Raw genomic sequence first — 22653 nt, forward strand, 5'->3', positions numbered from 1 at the left:
AGCACACTCTTTTTGCCTTGGATCACAACTTTATTTCTTTCTTTTTCTCTCTTTTTTTTTTCGTTTTCTTTTCTTCCTTTCTTTTTTTTTCGTTTCATTGAATATTCATTGCTTTTTCTTGCTTCAAGAATCATTTTAATGATTTTTTTCAGATCCTCAGTAACATGTCTCCTTTTTCATCATTCTTTCAAGAGCCAATATTCATGAACCACAAATTCAAGAAACATATGCACTGTTTAAGCATACATTCAGAAAACAAAAATATTGCCACCACATCAAAATAATTAAACTGTTATAAAATTCAAAATTCATGCAATTCTTTTCTTTTTCAATTAAGCACATTTTTATTCAAGAAAGGTGATGGATTCATAGGACATTCATAACTTTAAGGCATAGACACTAATGATCACAAGACACAAACATAGATAAACATAAGCACTAAAATTCGAAAAACAGACAAATAAAGAACAAGGAAATTAAGGAACGGGTCCACCTTAGTGATGGCGGCTCTTTCTTCCTCTTGAAGATCCTATGGAGTGCTTGAGCTCCTCAATGTCTCTTCCTTGTCTTTGTTGCTCCTCCCTCATGATTCTTTGATCTACTCTAATTTCATGGAGGATGATGGAGTGTTCTTGGTGCTCCACCCTTAGTTGTCCCATGTTGGAACTCAATTCTCCTAGGGAGGTGTTTAGTTGCTCCCAATAGTTTTGTGGAGGAAAGTGCATCCCTTGAGGAATCTCAGGGATCTCATGATGAGTGGGGTCTCTTGTGTGCTCCATCCTCTTCTTAGTGATGGGCTTGTCCTCATCAATGGGGGTGTCTCCCTTTATGTCAACTCCAACTGAATAACAGAGGTGACAAATGAGGTGAGGAAAGGCTAACCTTGCCAAGGTAGAGGACTTGTCCGCCACCTTATAGAGTTCTTGGGCTATAACCTCATGAACCTCTATTTCTTCTCCAATAATGATGCTATGGATCATGATAGCCCGGTCTATGGTAACTTCTGACCGGTTGCTAGTGGGAATGATTGAGCGTTGTATAAACTCCAACCATCCTCTAGCCACAGGTTTGAGGTCATGCCTTCTCAATTGAACCGGCTTCCCTCTTGAGTCTCTCTTCCATTGGGCGCCCTCTTCACATATGACTGTGAGGACTTGGTCCAACCTTTGATCAAAGTTGACCCTTCTAGTGTAAGGATGTTCATCTCCTTGCATCATGGGCAAGTTGAATGCCAACCTTACACTTTCCGGACTGAAATCCAAGTATTTCCCCCGAACCATAGTAAGATAATTCTTTGGATCCGGGTTCACACTTTGATCATGGTTCTTGGTGATCCATGCATTGGCATAGAACTCTTGAACCATCAAGATTCCGACTTGTTGAATGGGGTTGGTAAGAACTTCCCAACCTCTTCTTCTGATCTCATGTCGGATCTCCGGATATTCACCCTTTTTGAGTGAAAAAGGGACCTCAGGGATCACCTTCTTCAAGGCCACAACTTCATAGAAGTGGTCTTGATGCATCCTTGAGATGAATCTCTCCATCTCCCATGACTCGGAGGTGGAAGTTTTTGCCTTCCCTTTCCTCTTTCTAGAGGTTTCTCCGGCCTTGGATGCCATAAATGGTTATGGAAAAACAAAAAGCAATGCTTCTACCACACCAAACTTAAAATGTTTGCTCGTCCTCGAGCAAAAGAAGAAAGAAGAGAGTAGAAGAAGAAGAAAGGAGGAGAAAGGGAATGGCTTTGTGTTCGGCCAAAGGGGAGAGAAATGGTGTTTAAGTTGTGTGAAAATGAAGGAGTGAAGGAGGGTTTATATAGGAGAAGGGAAGGGTAGGGTTCGGCCATTTGAGGGTGGGTTTGGGTGGAAAAGTGGTTTGAATTTGAATGGTGAGGTAGGTGGGGTTTTATGAAGGATGGATGTGAGTGGTGAAGAGAAAGAAGGGATTTGATAGGTGAGGGGTTTTGGGGGAAGAGGTGAGAGAGTGGTAGGGTAGGTGGGGATCCTGTGGGGTCCACAGATCCTGAGGTGTCAAGGAAAAATCATCCCTGCACCAAATGGCAAGCAAAATCTCGTTTTGTGCCAATTCTGGCGTTAAACGCCGGGCTGGTGCCCATTTCTGGCGTTTAACGCCAGCTTCTTGCCCTTTTCTTGCGTTTAACGCCAGTCTGGTGCCCCTTTCTGGCGTTAAACGCCCAGAATGGTGCCAGACTGGGCGTTAAACGCCCACCTGCTAACCTCACTGGCGTTTAAACGCCAGTAGGTGCGTCCTCCAGGGTGTGCTGTTTTTCTTCCTGTTTTTCATTCTGTTTTTGCTTTTTTCATTGATTTTGTGATTTCTTATGATCATCAACCTACAGAAAAGATAAAATAACAAAAGAAAATAGATAAAATATAACATTGGGTTGCCTCCCAACAAGCGCTTCTTTAATGTCAGTAGCTTGACAGAGGACTCTCATGGAGCCTCACAGATACTCAGAGCCATGTTGGAACCTCCCAACACCAAACTTAGAGTTTGAATGTGGGGGTTCAACACCAAACTTAGAGTTTGGTTGTGGCCTCCCAACACCAAACTTAGAGTTTGACTGTGGGGGCTCTGTTTGGCTCTGCTTTGAGAGAAGCTCTTCATGCTTCCTCTCCATGAAGACAGAGGGATATCCTTGGGCCTTAAACACCAAGGATTCTTCATTCACTTGAATGATTAACTCTTCTCTATCAACATCAATCACAGCCCTTGCTGTGGCTAGGAAGGGTCTGCCAAGGATGATGGATTCATCCATGCACTTCCCAGTCTCTAGGACTATGAAATCAGTAGGGATGTAATGGTCTTCAACTTTAACCAGAACATCCTCTACAAGTCCATGGGCTTGTTTTCTTGAATTGCCTGCCATCTCTAGTGAGATTTTTGCAGCTTGTACCTCAGAGATCCCTAACTTCTCCATTACAGAGAGAGGCATGAGGTTTACACTTGACCCTAAGTCACACAAGGCCTTCTTGAAGGTTATGGTGCCTATGGTACAAGGTATTGAAAACTTCCCAGGATCCTGTCTCTTTTGAGGCAGTGTCTGCCTAGACAAGTCATCCAGTTCTTTGGTGAGCAAAGGGGGTTCATCCTCCCAGGTCTCATTTCCAAATAACTTGTCATTTAGCTTCATGATTGCTCCAAGGTATTTAGCAACTTGCTCTTCAGTGACATACTCATCCTCTTCAGAGGAAGAATACTCATCAGAGCTCATGAATGGCAGAAGTAAGTCCAATGGAATCTCTATAGTCTCAGTTTGAGCCTCAGATTCCCATGGTTCCTTATTGGGGAACTCATTGGAGGCCAGTGGACGCCCAGTGAGGCCTTCCTCAGTGGCGTTCACTGCCTCTTCTTCCTCTCCAAATTCGGCCATGTTGCTGGCTTTGCACTCTCCTTTTGGATTTTCTTCTGTATTGCTTGGAAGAGTACTAGGAGGGAGTTCAGTAATTTTCTTGCTCAGCTGACCCACTTGTGCCTCCAAATTTCTAATGGAGGACCTTGTTTCAGTCATGAAACTTTGAGTGGTTTTGATCAGATCAGAGACCATGGTTGCTAAGTCAGAGGTATTCTGCTTAGAACTCTCTGTCTGTTGCTGAGAAGATGATGGAAAAGGCTTGCTATTGCTAAACCTGTTTCCTCCACCATTGTTATTGTTGAAACCTTGTTGGGGTCTCTGTTGATCCTTCCATGAAAAATTTGGATGATTTCTCCATGAAGGATTATAGGTGTTTCCATAGGTAGCGTTTATTTTCGGAGACAGGACATAGAGACATGGACACCGAAAGTTTAAAACGTGTTTGGAGGTAGAGACATGGACACGGAACACATTGTCTCCAGACACTATTTTATATTTTTGTGTCCACTCTTTTACGAAGGACAATGATGGACACGGGTTTTAAAAAGATGGACACGGATTTTTTAATCAAAATTTTTTCCCTTTCTATCCTTAGATATTTTTTATTATTCTACTATTATCTCTTCTTATTTTTCTTAATTTTAGCTTCTTCTCTACATCGGAGTTCTTCTTTCTCTGTGTTCTTTTTTAGATACTCTCTTTTTTTTAGAATTTTTTATTTGATTGGATAATTAATTTATTCCTTTTTATTGTTCATTCTCTTCTTTATGGCATGCTGTGTTAATGGAGATTTAATTCACTTCTCTATTTTATGTTACTTTATTTATTTTTAATTTTGTTACTTTAATATCATTTTTATCTTATTGGTTCATAGACTAATTTTTCTTGTAATTTTTTGTACTCTTACGTACTCTTATTTTTTATTAAATTGATTTGTACGATGTAAAAAATTTGGAATTATATGGCTATTTCAGTCATTTTGCATACTATTTTAGTTTTGTCCATGTCTATCCAAACATAATACAGGACATTACATCAGTGTCTTGTCCATCATATCCAAACACAAAACACAAAAAATAATTTTTGGTGTCTCCGTTCTATTGTCTCTGTCTTAGTGTCATGTTCTGTCCTGTCTCCAAAAACAAACGCAGCCATAGGGTTCTCCCGTGTAATTCACCTCTTCCATTGAAGGGTTCTCAGGATCATAGGCTTCTTCCTCAGATGAAGCCTCCTTAGTACTGCTTGGTGCATTTTGCATTCCAGACAGACTTTGAGAAATCATATTGACTTGTTGAGTCAATATTTTGTTCTGAGCCAATATGGCATTCAGAGTGTCAATCTCAAGAACTCCTTTCTTCTGACTAGTCCCATTGTTCACAGGATTTCTTTAAGAAGTGTACATGAATTGGTTATTTGCAACCATTTCAATTAGCTCTTGAGCTTCAGTAGGCGTCTTCTTCAAATGAAGAGATCCTTCAGCAGAGCTATCCAAAGACATCTTGGATAATTCAGAGAGACCATCATAGAAAATACCTATGATGCTCCATTCAGAAAGCATATCAGAAGGACACTTTCTGATTAATTGTTTGTATCTTTCCCAAGCTTCATAGAGGGATTCTCCTTCCTTCTGTCTGAAGGTTTGGACTTCCACTCTAAGCTTACTCAATTTTTGAGGTGGAAAGAACTTTGCCAAGAAGGCATTGACTAGCTTTTCCCAAGAGTCCAGGCTTTCTTTAGGTTGAGAGTCCAACCATGTTCTAGCTCTGTCTCTTACAGCAAAAGGGAATAGCATAAGTCTGTAGACCTCAGGGTCAACCCCATTAGTCTTGACAGTGTCACAGATTTGCAAGAATTCAGCTAAAAACTGATGAGGATCTTCCAATGGAAGTCCATGGAACTTGCAATTCTGTTGCATTAGAGAAACTAATTGAGGCTTAAGCTCAAAGTTGTTTTCTCTAATGGCAGGGATAGAGATGCTTCTCCCATAGAAGTCGGGAGTAGGTGCAGTAAAGTCACCCAGCACCTTCCTTGCATTGTTGGCATTGTTGTCGTTTTCGGCTGCCATAGGTTCTTCTTCTTTGAAGAATTCGGTCAGGTCCTCTAAAGAGAGTTGTGCTTTGGCTTCTCTTAGCTTTCTCTTCAAGGTCCTTTTAGGTTCAGGATCAGCCTCAACAAGAATGTTTTTGTCTTTGCTCCTGCTCATAAGAAAGAGCAAGGAACAAGAAAATGTGGAATCCTCTATGTCACAGTATAGAGATTCCTTTAGGTGTCAGAGGAAAAGAAAAGTAGAAGACAGAAGTAGAAAATTCGAACTTATCAAAGAAGATGGAGTTCGAATTTTGCATTAAGGGATAGTGTTAGTCCATAAATAGAAGGATATGAGAAGGAGGGAAGTAATTTTCGAAAATTAAGTAAAATATTTTGAAAACATTTTTTTGAAAAACCTTAATTGATTTTCGAAAATGAAAGTGGGAAAGAGATCAAGTGATTTTTGAAAAAGATTTTGAAATTAGAAATCAAAAAGATTTGATTGAAAACTATTTTGAAAAAGATGCGGTTAAGAAGATATGATTGGTTTTAAAAAAATGTGATTGAGAAGATATGATTTGAAAAACATTTTAAAAAGATTTGATTTTGAAAATTAAAAACTTGACTAACAAGAAAAGATATGATTCAAACATTAAACATTTCTCAACAGAAAAGGCAACATACTTGAAATGTTGAATCAAATCATTAATTGATAGTAAGTATCTTTGAAAATGGAAAGAAATTGATTTTGAAAAAGATTTGATTGCAAATTGATTTGAAAAAGATTTGATTTTGAAAAACTTTGAAAACTTAAAAAAAATCTGATTTTGAAAACAAAATCTTCCCCCTTGTGCCATCCTGGCGTTAAACGCCCAGAATGGTGCACATTCTGGCGTTTAACGCCCAAAACTATACCTCTTTGGGCGTTAAACGCCCAACCAGGTACCCTGGCTGGCGTTTAAACGCCAGTCTGTCCTTCTTCACTGGGCGTTTTGAACGCCCAGCTTTTCTGTGTAATTCCTCTGCTGTATGTTCTGAATCTTTAATTTCTCTGTAGTATTGACTTGAGAGGACACAAATAAAAAAAAAATATTTTTGGATTTTTAATAATAAGGAAAAATCAAGATGCACAAAAATCAAATAACAATGCATGCAAGACACCAAACTTAGCAGTTTGTATACTACTGACACTAATGAGAATGCATATGAGACACATAAAACACTCAAGTCAAGAGAATTCAAAGATCAGAGTAAGAAATCATCAAGAACATCTTGAAGATCACTAAGACACATGAATGAATGCATGCAATTAACACCAAACTTAAAATGAAACACTAGACTCAAGAAAATATTTTTGGATTTTATGATTTTGTAGTTTTTTTTTTGTGTTTTTCGAAAATTAAGTGGAAAAAGGTATCAAAATTCTTAATGAGAATTCCAGGAATCATGCAATGTTAGTCTAAAGCTTCAGTCTAGAGGAATTAGACATGGTCAGCCAAGCTTCAGCAGAACATTGCATTCAATAGCTAAATTGATGAAGGTCAATCAGCTTTGGTGATGATAAGAACATCACTTTGAAACACTAGAATTCATTCTTAAGAACTCTGAAGAAAAAAAATACCTAATCTAAGCAACAAGATGAACCGTCAGTTGTCCAAACTGAACAATCCCCGGCAACGGCGCCAAAAACTTGGTGCGCGAAATTGTGAACAATACTTTTCACAACTCTCATAATCCCCGGTCATGAACCCCAAAAACTTGGTGTTCAATACCATGGCATAAACACAACTTCGCACAACTAACCAGCAAGTGCACTGGGTCGTCCAAGTAATAAACCTTACGCGAGTAAGGGTCGATCCCACGGAGATTGTTAGTATGAAGCAAGCTATGGTCATCTTGTAAATCTTAGTCAGGCAAACTCAAATGGATATGGTGATGAACGCATAAAAACATAAAAGATAAAGATAGAGATACTTATGTAATTCATTGGTAAGAACTTCAGATAAGCGCATGAAGATGCCTTCCCTTCCGTCTCTCTGCTTTCCTACTGTCTTCATCCAATCCTTCTTACTCCTTTCCATGGCAAGCTTATGTAGGGTTTCACCGTTGTCAGTGGCTACCTCCCATCCTCTCAGTGAAAATGTTCCTATGCTCTGTCACAGCATGGCTAATCATCTGTCGGTTCTCAGTCAGGCCGGAATAGAATCCAGCGATTCTTTTGCGTCTGTCACTAACGCTCCGCCTGCTAGGAGTTTGAAGCACGTCACAGTCATTCAATCATTGAATCCTACTCAGAATACCACAGACAAGGTTAGACCTTCCGGATTCTCTTGAATGCCGCCATCAGTTCTAGCCTATACCACGAAGACTCTGATCTCACGGAATGGTTGGCTCGGTTGTCAGGCGAGCACTCGGTTGTCAGGCAATCAACCATGCATCGTGCAATCAGGAATCCAAGAGATATTCACCCAATCGAAGGTAGAACGGAGGTGGTTGTCAGTCACACGTTCATAGGTGAGAATGATGATGAGTGTCACGGATCATCACATTCATCAAGTTGAAGAACAAGTGATATCTTAGAACAAGAACAAGCGGAATTGAATGGAAGAACAATAGTAATTGCATTAATACTCGAGGTACAGCAGAGCTCCACACCTTAATCTATGGTGTGTAGAAACTCCACCGTTGAAAATACATAAGAACAAGGTCTAGGCATGGCCGTGAGGCCAGCCTCCCAATGATTTAAGATAGCATAAAATGAAGATAGCTACCAAGATGTCTCAATACAATAGTAAAAGGTCCTACTTATAGAAAACTAGTAGTCTAGGGTGTACAGAGATGAGTAAAAGACATAAAAATCCACTTCCGGGCCCACTTGGTGTGTGCTTGGGCTGAGCAATGAAGCATTTTCGTGCAGAGACTTCTCTTGGAGTTAAACGCCAGCTTTTATGCCAGTTTGGGCGTTTAACTCCCATTTTGGTGCCAGTTCCGGCGTTTAACGCTGGGATTTCTGAGAGTGACTTTGTACGCCGGTTTGGGCCATCAAATCTTGGGCAAAGTATGAACTATCATATATTGCTGGAAAGCCCAGGATATCTACTTTCCAACGCCGTTGAGAGCGCGCCAATTGGGCTTCTGTAGCTCCAGAAAATCCACTTCGAGTGCAGGGAGGTCAGAATCCAACAGCATCTGCAGTCCTTTTTAGTCTCTGAATCAGATTTTTGCTCAGGTCCCTCAATTTCAGCCAGAAAATACCTGAAATCACAGAAAAACACACAAACTCATAGTAAAGTCCAGAAAAGTGAATTTTAACTAAAAACTAATAAAAATATACTAAAAACTAACTAGATCATACCAAAAACATACTAAAAACAATGCCAAAAAGTGTACAAATTATCCGCTCATCAGTCATAGTGTATAATCCTTGACGTTTTAATAAAGATTTTTTTTTCCTAACAACACCTTTAGGGCCCACGAATAAAATTAAAACTTATACACAAATTGTCTGCCACATACACCAGTCCAAATTTAAAATGACCAACTAAAAAGGGTGAACTTCAAGTAATATAGTTGAAAAAACATTCCTGCTATGTCTCCTACGTTAGTCCCAGTAAGTCCAAGTACATAATAATATCTTGTATTTGGGAGGTACATGGTGAAGGACTCCAAACGACATTAACTTAATTAATGGTCGTAGGGCCTATTATTTCCAATTTAAACTTCATGACCACAGCCGAATAAGGAACCGGATTGATCAAGATTCTATCAACAGAATCAAGTAACATGGAAAGATAATCTAACTTGGATATTAAAAATGAGCCTACAACGTATATTTCATCTCCCTTAACAAGTAAATATTCTGTTGGAACTAGATTATTTTGAAAAAAAGAAACTAACCTTTATCGTATATTGTATGACTAATTCACACAGCGATAATGTGTTCCTCTCCACCATCTGATCCAACATTTCATGCCTTGTATCGTATGATGAACGACATTTTTGTCCCCCATGATAATGCGCTGGATTGATGCGTTGTTGAAAAGAACGAAAGCAAAATCACCCGATTCTTTGTCCCTCCGAGGCATGACTGTCACCCTTTGAACCACATGACCAAACATGTTGCAGAAAAACTCAGCAATGCCCTCTGCAGTGGGCATGGACTCTCGACCGAAGCATACGGTCAGTGTCTTTGGACGTTCCGCGTCATCCAGCTCCTTGCAGACGTACTTCTGCTTTCCCTTATCTTGCTCAGTTTGCCTTCCTCCTTGTTGCATATGCATTCCTCGGCCATCGTTATGTCTACTCGATGCCTCTGGTGCAACCGATATGCACTGGTCCTGTGTGTTGAAACCCAGTAGTTCTTTAGGAGTCCTCTGGTACTCCAACCACACCGCATCCATCGTTATGTCGCCTAGAATTCTAGCGCAAATGGTTGATAGGGTATCGGGAATTAGAGTTAGGAGGATCAATCTCATCCTATGAACCTGGTATAACGTGAGATCAATTTTCAGCACGTGTCCGAGGGTTTCGAGTTTTCTGGACTTCTCCACAACCCCAGAGAACTCCTGAGATAGTAGGCATTGCAAACAGATGACACATTCATCGGCAAGACTGTTCATAAACCAGCCTTCATTTTTTATGGCTGTTTGCACAATACCATTCAGTCCCATTGCTCCAGTGACAATAGAAATGCCATGACCATCAGGGACTGTTTAACTTCGCGGTGAAGGACTTGCGTCAGCATCCTGAATGCAGTTCGATTGATTCCATGGAACATTTCCAAACATTCGATTGCCATGGTTGAGGGCTTCCTTCTAGTATCCATGTTGTATGGGTTAGAATTTGTAAGTATATAGTTTGTAGTTGTAGTTTTTTATGCTTAGACCACCAACTCATTTCCTCCTTCTTGTAGTCATGCAGCATGGTCTCCACTTTATTGCACCATCATCTTGCTCGTAGTCCTAGACTAACCATCACCTATCTAATTGGAATATTATTTATTGGCCTTAATTACATTCTATACATGTATATGATTTTATTGATACCACTAGGTGCGGTTTATAGTTTCTTCTTGAAAAAAAACATGTGATAAGTTTATCTAGTAAGGCGAAATTGAAATTTAATTGCGTAAACCTCGCCATATTCTATATGAATCATAACAGGTTATTTACCATATGCAGTAATAATTTTTGTATACTACATTATCATTTTAATTTACATAACTGAATAGATGTTACTAATTAATTCTCTAATAAATTTAATATAATATTTATAGACCAAAATAAAAATAATATATAAAAAGTGGGAAACTATAGTGAATGGTTCTGTGCCTCTGGTTTTTCGTTTGGCGGTTTCCGGTTCAATGTGTACGGTTTAGGATTTGCGGTTTGATCGCTAGGTCTTTTAGTGAACGGCTTCGTGTATCTTGTTTATGGTTTGCCGGTTTCCGGTTCAATGCGCACGGTCCAGTGTGTACGGTTATAGTGAATAGGCCTTAGAGTGAACGGTTTCGTGCTAATGGTTTATTGTATGGCGGTTTCTGCTTTAACGTGTACGGTTTAGGGTTCGCGGTTTCGTCGTTAGGTCTTATGGTGAATGGTTCTGTGCCTCTGGTTTTTTGTTTGGCGGTTTTCGGTTCAACGTGTACGGTTCAATGTGTACGAGTTAGTCAGTAGGTCTTATCATGAATGGTTCTGTGTCTATGGTTTATCGTTAGGCGGTTTCCGGTTCATCGTGGACGGTTTAGGGTTCGCGGTTTGATCGATTGGTCTTTTAGTGAACGGCTTTGTGTATATTGTTTATTTTTGCCGGTTTCCGGTTCAATGTGCACGGTTCAATGTGTCCGGTCTAGCTACTAGATCTCAGACTGAATAGTCTTCGTGCCGATGGTTTATTGTTTGGCGGTTTCCCATTCGATGTGTACGGTTTAGGGTTCACAGTTTCGTCGGTAGGTCTTATCATGAATGGTTCTGTGCCTCTGGTTTTTCGTTTGGCGGTTTCCGGATCAATGTTAACGGTTTAGGGTTTGCGGTTTGATCGCTAGGTCTTTTAGTGAACAGCTTCGTGTATCTTGTTTATGGTTTGTCGGTTTCCGGTTCAATGCGCACGGTCCAGTGTGTATGGTTATAGTGAATAGGCCTTAGAGTGAATGGTTTCGTGCTAATGGTTTATTGTATGGCAGTTTCTGCTTCAACGTGTACGGTTTAGGGTTCGCGGTTTCGTCGTTAAGTCTTATGGTGAATGGTTCTGTGCCTCTGGTTTTTCGTTTGGCGGTTTCCGGTTCAACGTGTACGGTTCAATGTGTACGAGTTAGTCAGTAGGTCTTATCATGAATGGTTCTGTGTCTATGGTTTATCGTGAGGCGGTTTCCGGTTCAATGTTAACGGTTTAGGGTTCGCGGTTTGATCGCTAGATCTTTTAGTGAATGGCTTCGTGTATCTTGTTTATGGTTTTCCGGTTTCCGGTTCAATGCGCACGGTCCAGTGTGTACGGCTATAGTGAATAGGCCTTAGAGTGAACGGTTTCGTGCTAATGGTTTATTGTATGGCGGTTTCTGCTTCAACGTGTACGGTTTAGGGTTCGCGGTTTTGTCGTTAGGTCTTATGGTGAATGGTTCTGTGCCTCTGGTTTTTCGTTTGGCGGTTTCCAGTTCAATGTGTATGAGTTAGTCAGTAGGTCTTATCATGAATGGTTCTGTGTCTATGGTTTATCGTTATGCGGTTTCCGGTTCAATGTTAACGGTTTAGGGTTCGCGGTTTAATCGCTAGGTCTTTTAGTGAACGGCTTCGTGTATCTTGTTTATGGTTTGCCGGTTTCTGGTTCAATGTGCACGGTTCAATGTGTCCGGTCTAGCTACTAGATCTCAGACTGAATGGTCTTCGTGCCGATGGTTTATTGTTTGGCGGTTTCCCATTCGATGTGTACGGTTTAGGGTTCGCAGTTTCGTCGGTAGGTCTTATCATGAATGGTTCTGTGCCTCTGGTTTTTCGTTTGGCGGTTTCCGGATCAATGTTAACGGTTTAGGGTTCGCGGTTTGATCGCTAGGTCTTTTAGTGAACAGCTTCGTGTATCTTGTTTATGGTTTGCCGGTTTCCGGTTCAATGCGGACGGTCCAGTGTGTACGGTTATAGTGAATAGGCCTTAGAGTGAACGGTTTCGTGCTAATGGTTTATTGTATGGCAGTTTCTGCTTCAACGTGTACGGTTTAGGGTTCGCGGTTTCGTCGTTAAGTCTTATGGTGAATGGTTCTGTGCCTCTGGTTTTTCGTTTAGCGGTTTCTGGTTCAACGTGTACGATTCAATGTGTACGAGTTAGTCAGTAGGTCTTATCATGAATGGTTCTGTGTCTATGGTTTATCGTGTGGCGGTTTCCGGTTCAATGTTAACGGTTTAGGGTTTGCGGTTTGATCGCTAGGTCTTTTAGTGAACGGCTTCGTGTGTCTTGTTTATGGTTTGCCGGTTTCCGGTTCAATGCGCACGGTCCAGTGTGTACGGTTATAGTGAACAGGCCTTAGAGTGAACGGTTTCGTGCTAATGGTTTATTGTATGGCAGTTTCTGCTTCAACGTGTACGGTTTAGGGTTCGCGGTTTCGTCGTTAGGTCTTATGGTGAATGGTTCTGTGCCTCTGGTTTTTCGTTTGGCAGTTTCCGGTTCAACGTGTACGGTTCAATGTGTATAAGTTAGTCAGTAGGTCTTATCATGAATGGTTCTGTGTCTATGGTTTATCGTTAGGCGGTTTCCGATTCAATGTTAACGGTTTAGGGTTCGCGGTTTGATCGCTAGGTCTTTTAGTGAACGGCTTCGTGTATCTTGTTTATGGTTTGCCAGTTTCTGGTTCAATGCGCACGGTTCAATGTGTCCGGTCTAGCTACTAGATCTCAGACTGAATGGTCTTCGTGCCGATGGTTTATTGTTTGGCGGTTTCCCATTCGATGTGTACGGTTTAGGGTTCGCAGTTTCGTCGGTAGGTCATATCATGAATAGTTCTCTGCCTCTGGTTTTTCGTTTGGCGGTTTCCGGTTCAATGTTAACGGTTTAGGGTTCGCGGTTTGATCGCTAGGTCTTTTACTGAACGACTTCGTGTATCTTGTTTATGGTTTGCCGGTTTCCGGTTCAATGCACATGGTCCAGTGTGTACGGTTATAGTGAATAGGCCTTAGAGTGAACGGTTTCGTGCTAATGGTTTATTGTATGGTGGTTTCTGCTTCAACGTGTACGGTTTAGGGTTCGCGGTTTCGTCGTTAGGTCTTATGGTGAATGGTTTTGTGCCTCTGGTTTTTCGTTTGGCGGTTTCCGGTTCAACGTGTACGGTTCAATGTGTACGAGTTAGTCAGTAGGTCTTATCATGAATGGTTCTGTGTCTATGGTTTATCGTGAGGCGGTTTCCGGTTCAATGTTAATGGTTTAGGGTTCGCAGTTTGATCGCTAGGTCTTTTAGTGAACGGCTTCGTGTATCTTGTTTATGGTTTGCCGGTTTCCGATTCAATGCGCACGGTTCAATGTGTCCGGTCTAGCTACTAGATCTCAGACTGAATGGTCTTCGTGTCGACGGTTTATTGTTTGGTGGTTTCCCATTCGATGTGTACGGTTTAGGGTTCGCAGTTTCGTCGGTAGGTCTTATCATGAATCGTTCTGTGCCTCTGGTTTTTCGTTTGGCAGTTTCCGGATCAATGTTAACGGTTTAGGGTTCGCGGTTTGATCGCTAGGTCTTTTAGTGAACGGCTTCGTGTATCTTGTTTATGGTTTGCCGGTTTCCGGTTCAATGCGCACGATCCAGTGTGTACGGTTATAGTGAATAGGCCTTAGAGTGAACGGCTTCGTGCTAATGGTTTATTCTATGGCGGTTTCTGCTTCAACGTGTACGGTTTAGGGTTCGTGGTTTCGTCGTTAGGTCTTATGGTGAATGGTTCTGTGCCTCTGGTTTTTCGTTTGGCGGTTTCCGGTTCAACGTGTACGGTTCAATGTGTACGAGTTAGTCAGTAGGTCTTATCATGAATGGTTCTGTGTCTATGGTTTATCGTGAGGCGGTTTCCGGTTCAATGTTAACGGTTTAGGGTTCGCGGTTTGATCGCTAGGTCTTTTAGTGAACGGCTTCGTGTATCTTGTTTATGGTTTGCCGGTTTCCGGTTCAATGCGCACGGTCCAGTGTGTACGGTTATAGTGAATAGGCCTTAGAGTGAACGGTTTCGTACTAATGGTTTATTGTATGACGGTTTCTGCTTCAACGTGTACGGTTTAGGGTTCGCGGTTTCGTCGTTAGGTCTTATGGTGAATGGTTCTGTGCCTCTGGTTTTTCGTTTGGCGGTTTCTAGTTCAACGTGTACGGTTCAATGTGAAGGAATTAGTCAGTAGGTCTTATCATGAATGGTTTTGTGTCTATGGTTTATCGTTAGGCGGTTTCCGGTTCAATGTTAACGGTTTAGGGTTCGCGGTTTGATCGCTAGGTCTTTTAGTGAACGGCTTCGTGTATCTTGTTTATGGTTTGCCAGTTTCCGGTTCAATGTGCACGGTTCAATGTGTCCGGTCTAGCTACTAGATCTCAGACTGAATGGTCTTCGTGCCGATGGTTTATTGTTTGGCGGTTTCCCATTCGATGTGTACGGTTTAGGGTTCGCAGTTTCGTCGGTAGGTCTTATCATGAATGGTTCTGTGCCTCTGGTTTTTCGTTTGGCGGTTTCCGGATCAATGTTAACGGTTTAGGGTTCGCGGTTTGATCGCTAGGTCTTTTAGTGAACGGCTTCGTATATCTTGTTTATGGTTTGCCGGTTTCCGGTTCAATGCGCACGGTCCAGTGTGTACGGTTATAGTGAATAGGCCTTAGAGTGAACGGTTTCGTGCTAATGGTTTATTGTATGGCGGTTTCGGCTTCAACGTGTACGGTTTAGGGTTCGCGGTTTCGTCGTTAGGTCTTATGGTGAATGGTTCTGTGCCTCTGGTTTTTCGTTTGGCGGTTTCCGGTTCAACATGTACGGTTCAATGTGTACGAGTTAGTCAGTAGGTCTTATCATGAATGGTTCTGTGTCTATGGTTTATCGTGAGGCGGTTTCCGGTTCAATGTTAACGGTTTAGGGTTCGCGGTTTGATCGCTAGGTCTTTTAGTGAACGGCTTCGTGTATCTTGTTTATGGTTTGTCGGTTTCCGGTTCAATGCGCACGGTTCAATGTGTCCGGTCTAGCTACTAGATCTCAGACTGAATGGTCTTCGTGCCGACGGTTTATTGTTTGGCGGTTTCCCGTTCGATGTGTACGGTTTAGGGTTCGCAGTTTCGTCGGTAGGTCTTATCATGAATGATTCTGTACCTCTGGTTTTTCGTTTGGTGGTTTCCGGATCAATGTTAACGATTTAGGGTTCGCGGTTTGATCGCTAGGTCTTTTAGTGAACGGCTTCGTGTATCTTGTTTATGGTTTGCCGGTTTCCGGTTCAATGCGCACGGTCTAGTGTGTACGATTATAGTGAATAGGCCTTAGAGTGAACGGTTTCGTGCTAATGGTTTATTGTATGGCGGTTTCTGCTTCAACGTGTACGGTTTAGGGTTCGCGGTTTCGTCGTTAGGTCTTATGGTGAATGGTTCTGTGCCTCTGGTTTTTTGTTTGGCGGTTTCCGGTTCAACGTGTACGGTTCAATGTGTACGAGTTAGTCAATAGGTCTTATCATGAATGGTTCTGTGTCTATGGTTTATCGTTAGGCGGTTTCCGGTTCAATGTTAACGGTTTAGGGTTCGCGGTTTGATCGCTAGGTCTTTTAGTGAACGGCTTCGTGTATCTTGTTTATGGTTTGCCAGTTTCCGGTTCAATGCGCACGGTCCAGTGTTAATTTTTTTGATTTTTTTACTATTTTTTGTTCATATCAATTCCTTTTTTTCTATCTTTTATTACACTGTATTTATGTTGTGTATGAAATTTTTTATTTTTTTATTCAATTAAATTTTATTTAATTTTTATTGTATTTTTTTGTTCATATGATATATGTTGTTGGTTTTATGAAATTTTTATTATTTTTTATCTCTATGATTTTTTTCCTATTGTTTGATGTACTATATCTTTTTTTATACTAATTTTTTTTATTTTAACTTTGTAAAATTTGTGATTGTAATTATTATTTATTACGTTTATTATCAAAATTTTGTATAATATAAACTATGATCCTATAAAAAAGACAAAATAACTAAAAAATTAATTATAAATAACAAGAGCCATAAATAGTGAAAATTTATAGTCCAAGATAATACTAAATTAAAGAGTACAGGTAAAAATCAATTTTGATACAAATATTGCCAAACATAAATCACGTTAACCCAAACTTACTTTTCATCAAAATCAATTTTGTAAAATCAATTTTAAGCAAACGCACCTTTGCAAACTGAAATCCAAACACACACTTAATGGTTCCAGTCTTAGAGTGAATAAATCCAATATTATGATACTAATAAAAAAGTTCCAAACACATTACTAATAGTTAGTTTTAAGTTTCGTTATTATCTTTCGGGGAAGGAAGTTCTTTGCGATGAGGGATGGGAAGTTCAGTCTCCTATAAGTGATAGGCAACGGGCCTAAAGGTGGAAAGCAAAAAAGTCATTAGGCAATAAATTAGGGTGCACCATAAGTTAGATGATGAGTGACCATGACAAAGGAAAAATCAAAGATCTGTGTTGGAGACAGGTAACGGTATACACATAGTTAATGAAAAGGAATATAACTCATAGGAAATGGATTAAAAATTCCCCTTTTCTCGAGCTAGCAGCAAATATGTGTATTATTTTCATGCTAACCTTTTCGGGTGTTTAGCCGTCGCATTAAACTCTGTTGCAGACTAGATCTTTGACCGAGTGTGTGAAACAACAAGAGATAACAACAAACAAAATTCTGTTATATGAGCATATTACTTTATGAGCAACTTAATGGAGACAAGCATTCATTACGAAAATTAAAACAAATCTTCCAGTCACCGATTGGTAAAAGAAAAAAAAATAGACGGTTACCAGAAAATGTTTAATAGCTTTGACTACAGAAAAGGAAATTAAACAAATGTATTGAGCTGAATAACTTCAAATATATTTAAAGGATCGATACCTTGACCAAACGAAAATAATTTAAAAAAAAAATTATTGTAGCCTTATCTTTTACCAATCAGAAAAAAGATGTTTTTGTAAATTTTTTTTATTAAAAAATTTAGGAATATAAAGGGGAAACGTAAACTGCCTGATATATTATATTAAAAGGCCAAAATCCAAATATCACTCAATTGTCAAAACTCCTTTAAATAGTAGGGACAACCTACCATGTTTGTTATTCTTTTAAGAAATTGTGCTTGCTAGTGGAGTGCAACTCATTAACTGAACATGTTGCAGTACTTTTCATTTTTTTTAAATAAAAAAATTAAACATCTAAAACACCCAATGGCTGCCAGAGGAAAGCGACGCTCAACACAAAAAATAGAAAAGGGAGACGACGAAGCCAAAAAGGAACAAAGTAGAAAAATCTCGAGAAAAGTTGTCGACAAGGAAGTGATAGAACTGTCATCAAGGTTAGAATTAAATTACATTTCCAGAAACTAGTGAAGTCCTTTTATAACGATTCCGAATATAAAGTATTCATATTTTTAAGTTTTGTTTCTCATAGTCTCTGAGGAAGCACCATGCATGACCAGCGACTACATGTAAATTTTAACGGTGGAGCCAGCAAAGAGATAGGCGACGACTTCGGTAAAACTACAGTCGTAGAACCTTCCCTAAAAGAAGTGGTAACGCAAATGTCGACGATGATGAATACACTTACAAACCTGATTGCTTCCCAGACCAAGACGTGTTATCCTGTGTTTGGAACTATGCCACAAACAATCAATCTTCGGAATGGGCCGCCCGATAACTTCAATTCCACATTAATGCCTGTGATCATGAGCGGATTCAGCATGCCGTCTGGTACTCTTGAGAGGAATCTGGATTCCTCCAAGAAGATTAGATCCAACATGTCAAGCATTCATCAAGCCGCGGATTCAAAGTCACATATGGCTACAAAGTGTTGTTCAATGTCTCCGAGGTGTGAACAGACACCGCCAGATGATTATGTTATTCGCCGAAGTTTGTTCAGCGAAGATGGTACTGGAAAGAAGACAGCTACAGAACCAGTTATAATGAGTAGCTTAGACAAGGCTGTATATGTTAGCTACTTCAACCCGGCTGACAGAAAATTGCCACTAGCGAATGAAACCGCAAAGATACCTGCGGTGGGTTATATCATGTTAAGTAAGTTTTACAGATTTGTTGTGCTGGTTTACTATTAATATATAACGGCTTAGTTTTTGTTGTATCAGTGAAAGCCTGTTCTGTTCCGTCCCCCAGATGATATGGCACTGTGCAAGGACGAAGTTTCAGTCGTAACCTACGTCTTTGGTTCGGATATGGAGGATGAAGAACTGAATTCGGAGATAATTTCACAGACAAACTTGTGGCACGCTAATAGGAGAGTCATGTATACTCTACTGCCGAACAAACCATTGGTGGACGAGGTATGGATTTTTCAGTCATTAGTCTTCGTTAATTTCATAAATGAAACTCCTTACATATAAAATAATTTTAACAAGGGAATATATGTTTATATTTTTTCTTATTGGCCGTCAATCAACGAACGCTGAAGCAGATCATATACCTCACATCAAGCATGCTCATGTGTGATGCACGCAAGGACACCGGTTTTCCCTGTTTGTGGTTTTTACCCACTACATTTTCGGTGAGTGAAAAACCATTAAGAGGATCTCCATCTCCTGGTTTCCATTGATCTTATACATGTTTATGAAAAATCAAATTTCAGCAATTTGCCCTTAATTGGACTCACTCCCCAAAGACTTTGAAACGCTATTACGCTGAGGAATACATGGGAGAGTTTGAGTCGTTATGCAAGGTAACTTTATAATTTAATTCTCGTAATATATGATAATGTAAATAAAAAACGCTTATTCCAACCTAACTTATTTGTGTATATTTTTGATAGATTTTTGTTCCAATGAATGAGGATAACATGCACTGGTACCTGCTTGTAATTGATATAGAAAAAAGACACCTAATATTACTGGATTCTAAACCATGCGTCTCAAGCAGAACCAGACGCCATCGTTGTGCGAAGCTAATGGTAGTGTTGCAAAATTTCTAATAGGCGGAAATAGATTCTAAATTGCTTAAACAGACACCAGAGTTGACACCTGAATTAAATTTTACTTTGATTACAGGCACTGTTTATTGAGCAGATGCTTGATGACTCCACCTTCTATGCTAATCAAACAACACACAGGCCAGTAATTTCAGAGTATCCTATAATACACCCTGCAGAAATTGGCGAGCAGAACGATGACTCGTAAGAAACCTTACAAGTTATTATTGATTGTTGAGTTCTTAATTACTGAGATTCATCAATGAATTTGCTAACGTGTGATGAATACATTTTCCTTATGCACAAGTAAAAGAGACCGCTAACATATTTATTGATGTTGTAATAGTGCTATACATTGCTTTTCCGGCCAGCCTTGGTTACGGAAGATAATATTTTTTTACAGTACCATTTCGTCTGCTATGATTTTTTTCCCTTAGGAATTAAGTTGGTTGTAGACTTCAATAAACTTTTTTTACATATACAAGGAATGATTGTGGAGTTTGGGTGACAACCTGGATGAGGGAGTGCCAATGGAGGAGTAACTACAATATTAAGGTAGTTATAAAATAAAATTCGTTTCATGGTTTCATATATTATCTCAAAATTTTAATCTAACCTATGCGTCTGAATTCTTTTGTTTTTTCTCCTAGGTAAATGATAGCACTAGATTACGGCTGGCTATTGATCTGGTGATGAATCCGTTCAATTTGAAATCCCAAGAAGTTCTTGAAGCAGCAAAGAAATACTACAACGAAATATCTAAAAAGGAAGAGCGATTAGTTAAGGGGTTAGGAAGTATGCTCTGAGTTATTTATACCTAAGGCATTAAAATAATTGTGTCCATTGCATAGACTTTTAATACTATAATGCGTGCAATAAGTTATTCTGGTAATGTTATTTTAAGTACGTTCGGTTAATTTTTTATTGACGTTTTGTGTTGCGCTTACTGAAATTGAAAAAGCTACTGGGTCGTAAAAAATATGATTATGTTATTTGAAGTACTTTATGTTAATTTATGAATGGAATAGCACATTCTGATATGTTAATAAAGAAAGGTTTGCATGATTTCGTATATTTTGTCAAACAATTTAGTAAACATGATTTCAATAATTTACGTAAATATGAACACAATATTAAACTTGTTATATTTTTTAATTTTATTATGTGTAACTTTCGTTATGTTTATTCATCTAGTGATACGTATACCAATGAATGGTTATTAAACTACATTTACCTTTACCAAAACATGAGTAATACAATTCAAATAGAGTTTATTATGTGTATTTATTATTTAGTTTAGATTTACGAAAAGGTATGATTAGTGATGAGGTTTGAATCCTAATTGATGGCTTCAATATATCCCTTCAACTTCATTTCCAACCGGTGTGACCTCTGGTTTTACCCTCTTTAAAAGTAAAACTTGACTTCCTAGAGAAAATCATTTGACAACACCATTGTAAACCCTCTCCTAATTCACTCACCGCGACTATCAAATTCAGAGACTAGTCACTAATATTAGCAAACAAAGATGGAGCCAGAATTCCGGTAAGCAGATAACTATTTTTTTCATTTTGTTAACTATTTTTTTCCACACGCATGACCATCTGTCCCTGCATGGTTTGTTCTTTTTTAACATTGATTACTTCTCAAGTTTCGGTTCTGTCCTTCCATGGTTTCTTATTCTTAACAATACTGGCTTTTCAACATTTGGTTCGTGGTGGCTACCGGCTAGTTACATCAGTGCCTTAAGGAACGTGAGAAGATGCCCTGAACAGACTTTTGTCCTAAACCTATTCCCAACAGATGTAAGCTTACTTCCGGTGCTGCAGACACCACTTCTCTTTACGGTTTTTTATCTAGTTTTTTTCAAAATCTGTTTAACATCTAATTTTGTTTCTCTGACTATAGGAAGATGTAAGGATTCCACAGCACATTGTATGGCACTTTTCGTTCTTCACAACCACTGATCTGTACTTAATAGACAGACAAGACAACTGTCTCCATATCCACCCAACTAGAGACAGTGATAACTACTGGATCAACGCAGCCGACATGGGGAGGATAAGATCTCTCTTTCGACCAACTCCACGGCTTATGCTGGAGCTCAGTTACGTAGGTTGGGGTATCTTCCACATGCTTGCATGGGACCATACTCGTTCGGTAGAAATGCCCAGAGCCGTTGATGAGATATATGCCTCCAACGTATTGCCGGACCAAATCAAACACTGGCTGGCGGACAGATGCAACGTACACTTCAACAAGGATGAACAGGTGGCAGCGTTTGAGACTGAAAGATTATTACGCCGGCAGCATCGGAGGCAAGAAGGTTCACCACCGCGTCCTCACGAGTCAAGGTAACAATAACTTGTTTACTTAGGAAAGTAAGTTATATACTTTATTATATTCATTGTTGTATAATAGATTTTCCAAAATTACTGCAGGTTCAACCGCCGTCAACAGGGGGGAGGTGCAGTAGGAAGACCTAGTAGGAGGGCAATCGCAGGGCCTAGTAGGAGGTATGGAAGAAATTCGCCATCTGACTCTTCCGACTCGTCTGTGAACCAGATAACACCATCATCGTAGGACAAAAGATGACAGATTAATTTGTTTAAGGTTTATTGGTGAAATAATGTTTTGTAGTCGTGTTTCGGTAGCCATGTCTATATGTACATGTTTACTTTTGTGGAAATCTTCGATTAGTATTCTGTGTAATAGCTTTGATTATCTGAATGTAAATTATGGTGTTGGACTTCGTTATTTTGTTAATGTATATACATCTATGGGTTTATTTTTGATCAAGTCTCACACAAGTCTACCATCAGAAGTATTTTTTTATTCCGGTCATTATTTGTAAGAAAATTTCGTAACAACGACTTTTTTATCATGGGGAAAACTTGAATGTTGTTTACCTGTGGCTGCATGGATGAGGGTGTGTCAGTGGTAGCTGATAACATCCTGATTAGGTATTGGAAATACTTTATGCTGAATCTGCGGAAATGATTAATTTGGGAGTAACATGGTTTTTTTTAGGATGAGGGGTTGTAATGTTGTGATAAGGCAAAAAAAATTGGAAATCAAGTAAACAGATTAGTGAGTATATCAGCAAAT

At 39.6% G+C, this 22653-nt stretch overlaps 1 non-coding gene across 1 annotated transcript; it reads left to right on the top strand.

Annotated features, from left to right (window-relative positions):
- Window positions 1–4928: 4928 nt before the first annotated feature.
- Window positions 4929–5036, top strand: LOC112708648 (small nucleolar RNA R71). Its single transcript, XR_003156491.1, has one exon. It is a non-coding gene; the product is annotated as a small nucleolar RNA R71 (small nucleolar RNA).
- Window positions 5037–22653: the final 17617 nt, after the last annotated feature.

This window comes from Arachis hypogaea, chromosome 8 (genome assembly GCF_003086295.3).
Source record: "Arachis hypogaea cultivar Tifrunner chromosome 8, arahy.Tifrunner.gnm2.J5K5, whole genome shotgun sequence".
NCBI lineage: Eukaryota > Viridiplantae > Streptophyta > Magnoliopsida > Fabales > Fabaceae > Arachis > Arachis hypogaea.